Source organism: Enhydra lutris, unplaced genomic scaffold (assembly GCF_002288905.1).
Source record: "Enhydra lutris kenyoni isolate GAN:26980312 unplaced genomic scaffold, ASM228890v2 scaffoldscaffold16, whole genome shotgun sequence".
Taxonomy (NCBI): Eukaryota; Metazoa; Chordata; class Mammalia; order Carnivora; family Mustelidae; genus Enhydra; species Enhydra lutris.
In genome coordinates this window covers 10,560,320-10,573,904 of record NW_019154100.1, presented here as the reverse complement: position 1 = coordinate 10,573,904, position 13,585 = coordinate 10,560,320, and positions in this window count along the sequence as shown.

Below are 13,585 nucleotides of genomic sequence, written 5' to 3'. Positions count from 1 at the left end.
CACAAACCTAGACCTGAAAGGATAGCAATTTTTTTTTTTAACTAACTCAAAGGGATACATGAACCCTGGTGTTTACAGCAGCATTATCTACAATCACCAAGTTAGGGAAACAGATGACTGGTGAATAGATAAAGAAGATATGGTATTTATATACAATGGAATATTACTTATCCATAAAAAAGAATGAAATCTTGCCATTTGCAACAACATGGATGGACCTAGAGTATATTATGATAAGTGAAATAAGTCAGTCAGAGAAAGACAAATACCATATGATTTCACTCATATGTGGAATTTAAGAAACAAAACATATGAACATAGGGGCAGGAAAAGAAAGAGGCAAACCAGAAAACAGACTCCAAACTGAAGGTTACAAGAGGGGAGGTGGGCCGGGGGACAGGTTAAATGGGTGATGAGTATTAAGGAGGGTACTTGCGGTGAGCATTGGTTGTTCTATGTAAGTGATGAATCACAATTCTACACCTGAAACTAATTTTACACTGTATGTTAACTAGAATTTAAATAAAACTCAAAACAATTTTAAAAGCAGGCCAAGTGCTTCAGGGAAGGAGGTGATCAGCTGACAGAAAAGTAACCAGGGCTTTCTCACATTCACTGACACCACTAAGAGCAGGTGCCATCGTCATAAACATCTTTCATGAACTTCCTTTAAACACATACATAATGGGAGAAGGGAATACAAAACCTTTAAAACAGAGAATTAAGAAATCTACCACAGAAAAACTTAAATTACTTTCAAGATCAACAGTATAATGTTAGTATCATTTCAGACTCACCCCCATTCACATTGCCCTAAAAAAAAACAAGCAAACAAAAATACAAGGTGAGCAATAATTGGAAAGGCTGGGCAGGGGTGGGGGACATGGCTATTAACTGGAAGAGAAACAATTCGAGATAAGGATCATAGAATCTAGAAACCTGTTTAAGATAACATTTTACTATGAGTAAGTCTCACTTCAATCAAATTGTGTAACATTCCCTAATCCACAATTATGTATGTGATATCTTGTCTTCCTTCTTTAATGGGGGAAAGAGGAAAGGAAAGAAGGGGTGGAGAAGTAAAAAGATAAATATATTGGAAAACACTAGCATTAAGATCCTGAAAGAGGAAAGAAGAGCTTCCCACCAGAGAAGAAACAATTTGAACACTAAAATTTCTCTTATATTCAGTCCTGATTACCATCCTCTGGATAGCAGAGAAGGAAAGTATAGGAAAGCAGCCAGCTTCATGTAATTCACAGAGGCTATTTTTTGGTGTATTTGGTTTTTTAATATGGCTATTGCTATTTCTTTAAGAGCCTCTCCAATCATGGATTTCTTTAATTATTGTATAATTATAAATCATGTGTAAATTTGCCCTCATATACCTAACCCCAAATCTTTCCAAATGATCAATTACTTCTAGACCAAAATTAAGTGGTATAACCTTATAGTCTGGTTATAGAGCAGAAAGACTCCCATTAAAACAAAACAACAAAAGAAGCACAAAATCCCTGAGATTCCCTCTGAAGAAACCAAGCAGAAGAGCTTAAATGGAGTTTGTGGGGGACAGGTCAGAATGGAAACCAGGCTTCACATCCTAGAGCTCTCTTCCCAAGATTTAAACAACTGATGTTTAAGGACTTCTGAAGGAGGAAGCAAGGCCAGTGAAAGCAAAAGCAAAGAGAGTAGCACACTGCAGGAAAACTATGCAAAAAATGCAACTATGCAAAAGACTATGCAATAAAACAACCAAGGATGGCCTCCTACCAGCAGAGTGGTGGCCAGCACCAGGACCTCGCTAGGGACATCCCATCTCTCACACCTGCTTCTCTCCTTATACTCAGGCCTTGGTTACATTTATTCTGCTCACCTTGCGAGAAAGTTCATGGAAGAACTACTGTAGCCACAACTTCTTAACGCATTCATCTTGAACTCTAGATGAGAGGGAGGAAAAGGCCAATGGCAGGTGAATAATGTTCTAAAGTTGGAGAGAAATGCATGAAAGTGAGGTTGGAAAAAAGAAAAATGGAAAAGTATGGGCTTGGATGAGGTAAACTAGAAGAAAAAAGGTGAATGTTTAAAACTGGGTTGAGTAAAACTCTGTGAGCTACTGGGCAACCGCTGAAATCATGTGTCTTAATACATGTAGTGATGTGGGGGAGATGGTCACAATGTAATGATCAACTATAACAGCAAGTTTGGAAACAGTCTGCAGAGTATCTATTCATTTTTGTAAATATGTCTAAACATACAGAGGTTAGGGTACTTGTGTACATATTATGTTAGGTGTGTGAGAAAAAGATGGGTGTAGAGACAAAGGCCAAAAAGCCACAAGGATGCAGAAAAAAATGCTGAGCATGAGTTATTTTGTGTGATGGGATTATGAGAAGATTTTTATGATGGGCTTTTCTTCTTTCTTAGGCTTTTTTATTTTCCAATTTTGTGCAATACATATAATAATAATAATTAATAAAAATGAGAAAGCCATGCTACTTCTTTTTCTGTATCCTTTCTCTCAACACCCATCTAATGGAAACTTGTGATGAAAACTGTACCGATTGAAGAGGAAGAAAAAAAAATGCAAAGCATTCATAACAGTCCTCACAACCCCTCAAACCGTCTTCACTCACCTGATTCTTAATTCCAACCAAGTCCTCCCATGTTCCCAATTATCATAAGACAAGTAAACACCATGAAAAAGAGCATCAAACTTAACCCCTGACAAGGCAACAGTTAAAATTCATAAGGATACATTTTGCTGTTTTTGTTTTTGTTTTTTGTTTTTTTTTTACATTTTGCTGTTAATTGGCCATCCACCATTAGAAAGCCAGCTTCTTGATTCAAAATAGTCACAGCAGGCCCTCGCAGATTGGCTAATGAGCTGTCCACTCACTGGCGAGCCCAGCTACTCATCAAGCCCCTGGGTAATTTGAAGGGAGCTCAGCATACCTGCAGCAGTTCAAGTGGAAAATGAAATCTGAGTAGCCTATAAACGGGAAATGACATCCTGCCCAAGCTGAAAATGTCTGTTCTTTTGGGGTAGATTCATCTAGACTAGTCAAATTGGACTAAAAAGTTAACTAAATAGAAGGTCTATCATTGCCGGGGTTTGGCATCTTGCCTTCTCTCCTAGAAAAGTGTGACGCTTTAATATCTACCTCAAGACACTGTCTACTGCCTCAGAATGACTTTAGAATCTAGTATATGATAATATAACCTTATTTATACAGAAAACACAGCATAAGAAGGAACACCAAAAAAATAGGATAAAGTTTGGTGGAGGGACATAAGATGTTAGAACTTACAGTGTAGTACAGTAATAAGTGATATGGGGGAAAAGCCAATAAGAGAGTAATTAGTTAAGTGGGTTTTAATCTGAATCTTCCCACCCCCATGCCAGTTTTAGACTACAGGAGGTATAAAAGGACATTCAAGCTTAGCAATGTCAGCCAACTGTCATCCTGTCAAGAGTGCAGACAAATACTCACCATGCAAAAATCAATAGCAGTGAGAAAAAGGCTTTCTTGTACATTTATGATGGATAACACAGCCTGGGTGTAATGCATTGGAACAACTAACTTAGATGATGCAGCCTGCTTCAGTCAACGATTTTCAAGCCTTGGCTGGGAACAGCTACACAGCTAAAACATTTACAGTTCTAAGCACATGACAATGACCATTTTCCCACATGGAAGAGTTAATTCAAAAGTTTGTTCCCTGAAATCCCCAGGTATAGTTATAGTAAGAATGGAGAGGAGCATCAATTATGCCATGTCTAAACATGATAAGTGGAAGAGTGGCTTTTTTGTTAAGATTTTATTTATTTATTTATTTACTTGACAGACAGAGAGCACAAGTAGGTAGAGAGGCAGGCAGAGAGAAAGGGGGAAGAAGGCTCCCTACTGAGCAGAGAGCCGGATGTGGGGCTCGATCCCAGGACCCTGAGATCATGACCTGAGCCGAAGGCAGAGGCTTAACCCACTGAACCATCCAGGCACCCCAGAAGAGTGGCTCTTGACCCCAGATCATTCTCTCCTTCTGGAATTGGAGGGCAGCACATAGTACTAATAATAATCTATCCTTTCATGTAAATTCCACAGGTGATGTCTCAGTGAGAAGGTAGATTGACTCTGTTGTTGAACTACAGGGAAATCTGAGCAGTAATGGCTTTCCTAAACTCCTATCAGCCTGTTGGAAAGCTGGAACGAATACAAGCGAGTTTCTGTCTTTTAGTCCAGATCCTTGTATGCACGCTTTCTGCCTACATTAGGCAAATGGGAGTCTACTGTGGCTAATGAGCAGATTTCATCCGTAACCTAGTTCACTCATTATTAGGCTGAGAGGGATGATTTGCAATCAGCGACTCCTCTGCCTGGGCCTGGTGATTTCTTCTATATCCTCCCCTGCCACGGGGGCACTCTTGAAATGTGGTGTCCCAGTCAGAGTCTCTTTCCTACGAGGCAGTTGGGCTCACCCAGGAGGATGGCATCTACGGCATTTCCAGAAACCTGCGTGTGTGAAAGAACTGGAGGTAATGAGGCAGGCAGCCCAGTGACAGAAACATGGACTCAGGTAAGGACAGCCACAGCCTTCACACAGGCTCTGATACTGATTCAGGGTGACTTTAGACAAAGTGCCCAACCCTTCTGAGATTCAGCCCTTCCTTTGTAAAATACCATTGATTTTTTTTTTTATTTTTTTTTTTATATTTGACAGAGAGAGATCACAAGTAGACGGAGAGGCAGGCAGAGAGAGAGAGAGGGAAGCAGGCTCCCTGCGGAGCAGAGAGCCCGACGCGGGACTCGATCCCAGGACCCTGAGATCATGACCTGAGCCGAAGGCAGCGGCTTCACCCACTGAGCCACCCAGGCGCCCCAAAATACCATTGATCTTATCTCCCTCACTGGGCAGTCAGGGAATCAAACAAAATCATGAATATGAAAGTACTTTGAAAAATGTTCACTCACAAAATTACACAATTTTAGAAGGACCTTAGAGATCATTTAATGCAGTCCCTTATTATAAACAGACAAGGAAACAGTCCCCAAGTGCTTAAATGACTTGAACAATGTCAAACAGAAACTGAGTTTTTACACAAGTCAAAGTGCAATTATTACAAATTAGTGCAATTCCAATGTGACTACAAATATGTAAGTAACTTATTTTTCTTTCTTCTCAGTACAAAGAGGACCTATTGCCCATAGAAATAAAAAGAAATGACCAGAAATAGAAATAAAAAATAATTCCACCAACTTTGGAATACATAATAAATGCCTTACTGTTATGACATTGCAAACATGGTAAAATACTACTATTTACACTTTCAGTTTTTATGGCCACACTGTAAGTCAGCAGAAAAAACATAAATGAATAAAAATTACCCATAACCCCTCTCTCAGGAAAAGATGTCAGTGTTAACATTATGGTAAGCACCATTTATCATGAGATTATACACTCCATACCATTTTGTGATCTGGTATTTTGAATAAGAAGAATTAAAGATTCTAGTCTGAGGTAACTGGGTAGCTCAGTCAGTTAAGTGTCCAACTCTTTGATTTCAGCCCAGGTCATAATCTCAAGAGTTGTGAGATCGAGCCCCACGTCAGGGTCCTCACTGGGCCTGGAGCCTGCTCAGAATTCTCTTTCTCTCTCTCCCTCTGCCCCTCTCCCCCAAAAAATAATAATAAATAAATAATTTTAAAAGATATAAATGCTAGTCTCTAACACCTGTCAAATGTGTTAATAATGAAAAATATGAAAGAGTAATAGGACACTTGTTTTCATGAGAAGAGGAAACCTCTTTAAAGGTCTTGATCTGGGGCGCCTGGGTGGCTCAGTTGGTTAAGCCACTGCCTTCGGCTCAGGTCATGATCTCAGGGTCCTGGGATCGAGTCCCGCATCGGGCTCTCTGCTCAGCAGGGAGCCTGCTTCCCTCTCTCTCTCTCTCTCTCTGCCTGCCTCTCCGTCTACTTGTGATCTCTCTCTGTCAAATAAATAAATAAAATCTTTAAAAAAAAAAAAAAATAAAGGTCTTGATCTAGGGGCACCTGGGTGGCTCAGTGGGTTAAAGCCTCTGCCTTCAGCTCAGCTCATGATTCCAGGGTCCTGGGATAGAGCCCCGCGTGGGGCTTTCTGCTCAGCAGGGAGCCTGCCTCCTCCTCTCTCTGCCTGCCCTTCTGCCTACTTGTGATCTCTGTCTGTCAAATAAATAAATAAAATCTTTAAAAAAAAAAAAAATGGTCTTGATCTATTCTCTAGGAAACAAAAGAATATAGATAGCTCAAGAATTTAAAAAGTTAAAAAGTGGTTTCTCCAGTTAGTTGAAGGCCATGGACAAATCCATCCTACTAATGGTGCTAAGTCAAGATCTGTTCTGCAGTAAAGCAACAAAAAGAGTTCCTAAAAGAAGTCACTCCTATTGTATTTACAATCTATTTTCAAAGCAATCCCTGACTCAGCAGCTCCTACCCTGAGTAGCCAAACTTTAATAGTCATCCTTCTCAACCCTCTGTCCTTCCATCTGACCAGCTTTATGAGAATATATCTTTTACGTTAATGATATGCCTTACCCAGAAGTTTTACTCCTCATAATCCTTTCTCACAGAGCGAGGGCTCATTCTACTTATAAATTCCCTTAAATGCAGTCCTAACCATAGCGTGCTGCCTCACTGACCTGATATCCATCTTAAGAAGTGAAATTCAAAGATGACCATGTCCCACTGCTTGTTCTCTTTAATTCTGAGATGGTAAGCTTGGCAGTTCCACATAAGTTTTTCAAATACAATTTGGATAAAACCAGGTCTGCTGAAGTAGCTCTAATTTTCAGACACAAACCCCCTGGAAACCCAAATACCATCATTTTTTATCTGCCCACTGCCTAACCGTCCAAAAAAGAACTCCAAGAAGTTGCAGGTAGTTACTTCCTTTCCTGAACTTGCCCGAACTTTCAGTTATCTTTCTGTACCACAGAATTTGGTAAGACCCATTCCCATGTCCAACCCATCCTGTCATTTCTGTGTTTTTTATTTAAAAAGTCATTTTTCATCATCCCAGAGGCACAGCTAGTGGGAAAGAGAAGAGTTCACAATCATCACCCTTGAAAACATCATACAAAAGTAGCACCTTGAACAAGGTATTTATGGTTACTACAGGACATCAGAAAGAACTTGATTAAGACCTATTACAAAAATCCATGTGAAACCAAGATTGTGAAATGCCTAAACAAGGATCTTAAAGGTGGGTGCTCATTTTGTACCCACTCCCTCATTAACCTCCAGTACAGTCTACCCCTTCCCTACTGGCCCAGCCAGGCACCAGGTTTCCCTCCCTGAGATCTATCTCTATTCCTACTCTGCATTATCCCAAGAAAGCTAAAGTTGACCCTAAATGGTCTAAATTTCAAAAATGATTCAACTTTAAACAAAATATGCCTTCTCTGAGAATTTCAAAAACAGCACATCTTGAATAAAGTAAAATGTTTCCCTTTGTAGGAAAATTATTGCCAGATTCAGGATTTGTTAGGAATGTTTGTCTATCACTATTAACCACATATCAAAATTTCAACTCCCTAAATCCCTCTCATTCTTAGATGATATGTATTAACATCACTTACACATGCATGAAACAATTGGATCTACATTTTAACCATATTAGTGCTCGCCGTAGGTCTCTACATCATCCATCTGGCAATGCAAGCACAGCATAAACTGCAAATAGAGTCTTTTCTGTAAAACTGGTAGGGTAAACCATAGTCAACTCTAGATTCTTAAACTAAACTCAACCCAAAAGTACTTTCAATCAGTTTGACTCCACCTGAGTTGGACTTCTATAACACAAACAATTTAACTATGTAGACAAGACACACAATCCACATTGTCTAATATTTTCAATATTAAGATATATTCAGAAGCCATGTAGTAGAGTGAGAGGGGCTTGGGCTTTGGAAACATGAGAACTCAGATGGAATCACAGTTCTTCCAATTACAGGCCACAAAGACTTAGCAAGCCCAACATCACAAAGTTCAGCTTCATTGCATACAATTAGAGCAATAATAATGACACATCACAAAGACTGCTACATAGAGCAGATATAATATATACAAAATGCTCACCATAATGCCTAACCTAAAGTAAATGCTATACATATCATCAACTTCTACTGTTAGCAGTAATAGTAATGGTATGTCTTTTACACTCAACATAGTGTACATTTCATCTGCAATTAGAATGAAGTGTAAAAATCTGAGTGCCTTCATAGTAAGCTTATTCTACTTACTCATAGTTAACTTATCAAGATAAGATGTAACGTACTTAAGATAAGGTGTAAGATGTTAAATTATCTGACTGTTTCCTGAGACCATACTTTGAAAAAGAAAAAGACCAGGAATTTCACGAAAAAGCAAGAGGAAAGGGAATTACTACTGGAGGAAAGAGGACTCAGAAAAATAAATAGAGAGCACAGAGACATATTTGTTCTTTTGTATCAGTATGTCCTACATGATTGTTCTCACAGAATGGACAACTGTTAAGCTAGAGCTAAATCAACCCAGCATTGTGTCTGGGACCTGATAAGTACTCAATAAAAATGTACTGACAGACAACAAGAGAAATAAAAAGTATTCAAATTGGCAATGAAGAAGTAAAACTCTCTCTCTTCGCAGATGACATGATACTTTATATGGAAAACGCAAAAGACTCCACCCCCAAACTACTAGAACTCATATAGCAAATAAGTAATGTGGCAGGATACAAAATCAATGTACAGGATACAAAATCAGTAGCTTTCTTATACACTAACAATGAAAATACAGAAAGGGAAATTGGAGAATTGATTCCATTTATTACAGTACCAAGAACCATAAGATACTTGGGAATAAACCTCACCACAGAGGTAAAGGATGCGTACTCAAGGAACAACAGAACACTCATGAAAGAAATTTAAGAAGACACAAAAAGATGGAAAATCATTCCATGCTCATGGATCGGAAGAATAAAATTGTTAAAATGACTATACTGTCTAGAACCATCTATACTTTCAATGCCATCCCAATCAAAATTCCACTGGCATTTTCGAAGAGCTAGAACAAACAATCCTAAAATTTGTATGGAACCAGAAGAGACCCTGAATTGCTAAGGAAATATTGAAAAAGAAAAACAAAACTGGGGGCATCACGCTGCCTGATTTCAAGCTTTACTACAAAGCTGCGACCACCAAGACAGCACGGTACTGGCACAAAAACAGACACACAGACCAGTGGAACAGAGTATAGAGACTCCAGATATGGACCCTCAATTCTATGGTCAAATAATCTTCGACAAAGCAGGAAAAAATATACAGTGGTAAAAAGACAGTCTCTTCGATAAATGGTGCTGGGATAATTGGACAGCTACATGTAGAAAAATGAAACTTGAACATCCTCTTACACTATACACAAAGATAAAGTTGAAATGGATAAAAGACCTCAATATGAGGCAGGAATCTATCAAAATCCTAGAGGAGAACATAGGCAGTAACCTCTTCGACATCGGCCACAGCAACTTCTTTCAAGACCTGTCTCCAAAGACAAAGGAAACAAGAGCGAAATGAACTTTTGGGATTTCATCAAGATCAAAAGCTTCTGCACAGCAAAGGAAACAGTCAACAAAACGAAGAGGGAACCCACTGAATGGGAGAAGATATTCACAAATGACACTACAGACAAAGGGCTGATATCCAAGATCTATAAAGAACTCCTCAAACTCAACACACACAAAACAGATAATCACGTTAAAAAAATGGGCAGAAGACATGAATAGACACTTCTGCAAAGAAGGCATACAAATGGCTAACAGGCACATGAAAAAATGTTCATCATCATTAGCTATCAGGGAGATTAAAATCAAAACCACATTGAGAGACCACCTTACACCAGTTAGAATGGCCAAAATTAACAAGACAGTAAACAATATGTGTTGGAGAGGATGTGGAGAAAAAGGAACCCTCTTACACTGTTGGTGGGAATGCAAGTTGGTGTAGCCATTTCAGAAAACAGTGTGGAGATTCCTTAAGAAATTTAAAATAGAGCTTCCCTATGACCCAGTAATTGCACTACTGGGTATTTACCCCAAAGATACTGATGTAGTGAAAAGAAGGGCCATCTGTACCCCAATGTTCATAGCAGCAATGGCCACAGTCGCCCAACTGTGGAAAGAACCAAGATGCCCTTCAACAGACAAATGGATAAAGAAGATATGGTCCATATATACAATGGAGTATTATGCCTCCGTCAGAAAGGAAGAATACCGAACTTTTGTATCAACATGGATAGGACTGGAGGAAATTGTGCTGAGTGAAATAAGTCAAGCAGAAAGGGCCAATTATCATATGACTTCACTTATTTGTGGGGCATAAGAAATAACACAGAGGACATTGGGAGATGGAGAGGAGAAATGAGTTGGGGAAAATTGGAGGGAGAGACAAACCATGGGGGACTGTGGACTCTGAGAAACAAACTGAGGGTTTTGGAGAGGAGGTGGGTGAGCCTGGTGGTGGGTATTAAGGAGGGCACGTATTGCATGGAGCACTGGGTGTGGTGCATAAACAATGAATTCTGGAACACTGAAAAGAAATAAAATAAAATGAAATGAAAAAAATGTACTGACATATAAAGATTATATTTACGTTCATATGACTATTATTGTGGAGACTCTATGGGTCACTGTAAGAGAAGTCATTTCAAAGTCTAGATAAATTCATGGTGCAAGTCTAGAGAAATCCGAGTCTTAAAATTTCAGACACTGCCGGATCTCAAAAATCCATAGGAGTGCTTTAAAAAAAGAAGTTGTTAATGTGTTCACCTTTTTCTTTGTATAATATGAAACTGTAAGGAAGCTGATGTGATTTTTCTACATTTTTGTATTTCTTTTTTCTCTATCTTAAAGATACTTGTGACTTAAATTATTTACTTTTAGGAAACTTTGAATTTATGAATTAAAAAATAAGCACTTCAATATAAGCATTTATTTAAAAACAAGATTATTATATCAGTATCATGAAAGAGAAATAGTCTTAAAACCACGGATGAAATGGAATAATCTTTAAAACTTGATTAATTGCCTTACGTGTTTTTCCAGAAATAGAAGGAAATCTTGCTAGATGAAACCACTTTTCCAGAATTTTGTCTCAGGTAATTTTTTACACTAACACAATTAGAATCTTTTTTTAAAGATTTTATTTATTTATTTGATGACAGACACAGTGAAAGAGGGAACACATGCAGGGGAGTGGGAGAGAGAGAAGCAGGCTTCCTGACAAGCAGGGAGCCCGATGCGGGGCTCAATCCCAGGACCCTGGGATCATGACCCAAGCTGAAGGCAGATGCTTAACGACTGAGCCACCCAGGCACCCCAACACAATTAGAATTTTAACTCAAATCTAAGAACTGAAATTATCAAGATGCTATAACTATTAGGGGAAAAGTCACAAATAAAGACACATCTTCAACAGATCAATAGCAAGCGACAGAAACTTAACCCAAAGCTCTGAACTTTCTTTCTAAGGCCAGTGTTATCTCAGAGGCTTCCAGGGTGCACAACAGAGGTTCCAAGTGCACGACATTAGGTGTTGGGAAGCATTCTAGGCCCTAGTTCCCTGATCCATGGTGAGTAATGGTGAAAAACAGAGTAGTGGGATATGGGACATATCTTAGGTTATACAACACAAGTTCAAAGCCAAAAAAAACAAACAAACAAACAAACAAACAAAAAAAACCAGCAGATTTTCTATTCACAGACTAAATCTCATAGATAGAATGAAATACATGAAAATAAATGCAGATTATAGCACATAGCTTTAAATTTTTGAACTGGCTTTAAATCTTTTTCAACTTCTCTAAACTCATCTACATACCCATTTTAGAAGAAACTGTAGAAGATAAGATCATTCTTAACCATTTGCTAACATATTTGTCTTTTATTTTTAATGCTCTAGCCAACTTCTGCATTTGATTTCATACAGCATCCTATACATTACATTCTAGAAGGATTTATGTTAATCATTTTTCCTATAATCTGATATAGCTGTTTTAGAAATTTTGGGGAAAGCTTATTAAAACATGGTCCAAAACACTTATCTTACTTATTTTTTCTGCTTCATTTAAATAGAGTATGCACAAATCACAATTTCTTTTTTTTTTAATTTTGTGCAATTTATTTCCCAACTAAATGCTCAATAAACTCTATTAATTAACTGCTTACAAATTACAGGCATCCCCATAGAGTGCAATCAATAACACTGATAGCATGAGATGCCCAAAAACCTGGGAATTGGCCTCAAAATAAATAGCAGTGCTTGGTAATAAATTTCTAGGCCAAAAAAAAAAAAAGAAAAAAGAAAAGAAAAGAAATCCAGTAACTCCTTTCTTCCAAGAAAATGTCTATTCACAAGTATTCACTTTAAATCAAAAAGTTCTAAACTGGAAATGGTTGTTATCTTGTTACTGATCACCCTATTAACCAACTGGTCCTAATTACAACCTGATACCAGTGAAGTTCCAAGATGCTCTAGCAAGATCTAAAGATGCTAGACTAAAAATACAACATTTTCATATCTAGGCTAAAATGCCTTGGCGAAGGTTTATGCCAGACCCATACTCTATACCTCATTTAAGTTATATATCTGCTGTCTCAGGCTCATGCTTTTAGAAAATTAACAACATAAAGGGTGTAAGACATAAGAAACTCTGCAAGATTAGGGACACTCAGAAAATTAGTGTCCTGAGGGGAGCCATAATAAAAATCTAAGTTGAAAGTAACTCAGAACAGATAGGCAGTGTCTGTAAATCATATGCCAACTATATGCAAATGTGCATGATATGGCCTTAGGGAGATTCTAGAAGAGGCCTCATCACCTGATGCTTCTATGATTCCTCATTTGGCAGTATTTAGCTATTAATACCTTTCATACTCCTATAAAATACATTGACCTTTTAAACCAGATGTGAGTTAAACTAGGCCATACTAGAAAAGGCAAAAAGTAGTCACAGACTTCCATATAGAAACAGGTACACTGCAAGAGGAAGATTTTGTTTGGGACTCAAACCCAAATAATAAAAAATGTTCGCTCAATAATAAATATCAGGCAATGTGCTAAATGTTTCATTATTTCTCTCATTTATATTATCCACCCTCAAAACAGCCCTAGGGGGATTACTGTCTCAATTTTATAGGTGTAGAAACTACTATAATCTAGAAAGATAAAGAAAAGGGTCCCAGGTTACAGTATTAGCAAGTGGCAAAACCCATTATTTGCATCACCCCTAATGACACCAGGTGCTGGGCTCATCACTACCTTATACCACCTGCCAGGCACATCGCCAGGAGAAACAAACAGAAAGAAAAGAGAATTTTCAGGACTAGGGAACAAAAGACTAGAACTCAGTATCTCTTAAATTTTTTCTGGGTCTAAAATTCTTTTTCTTTTCTTTTTTTTAAATGGCTAATATGAGTAATATCAGAGGAAATCAGATAAAAGGATTTTTCACACCTCATCTTCCTTAATAATATATTAAAAACTAAGGATATGTAAATTTATAATGTCCCTTCG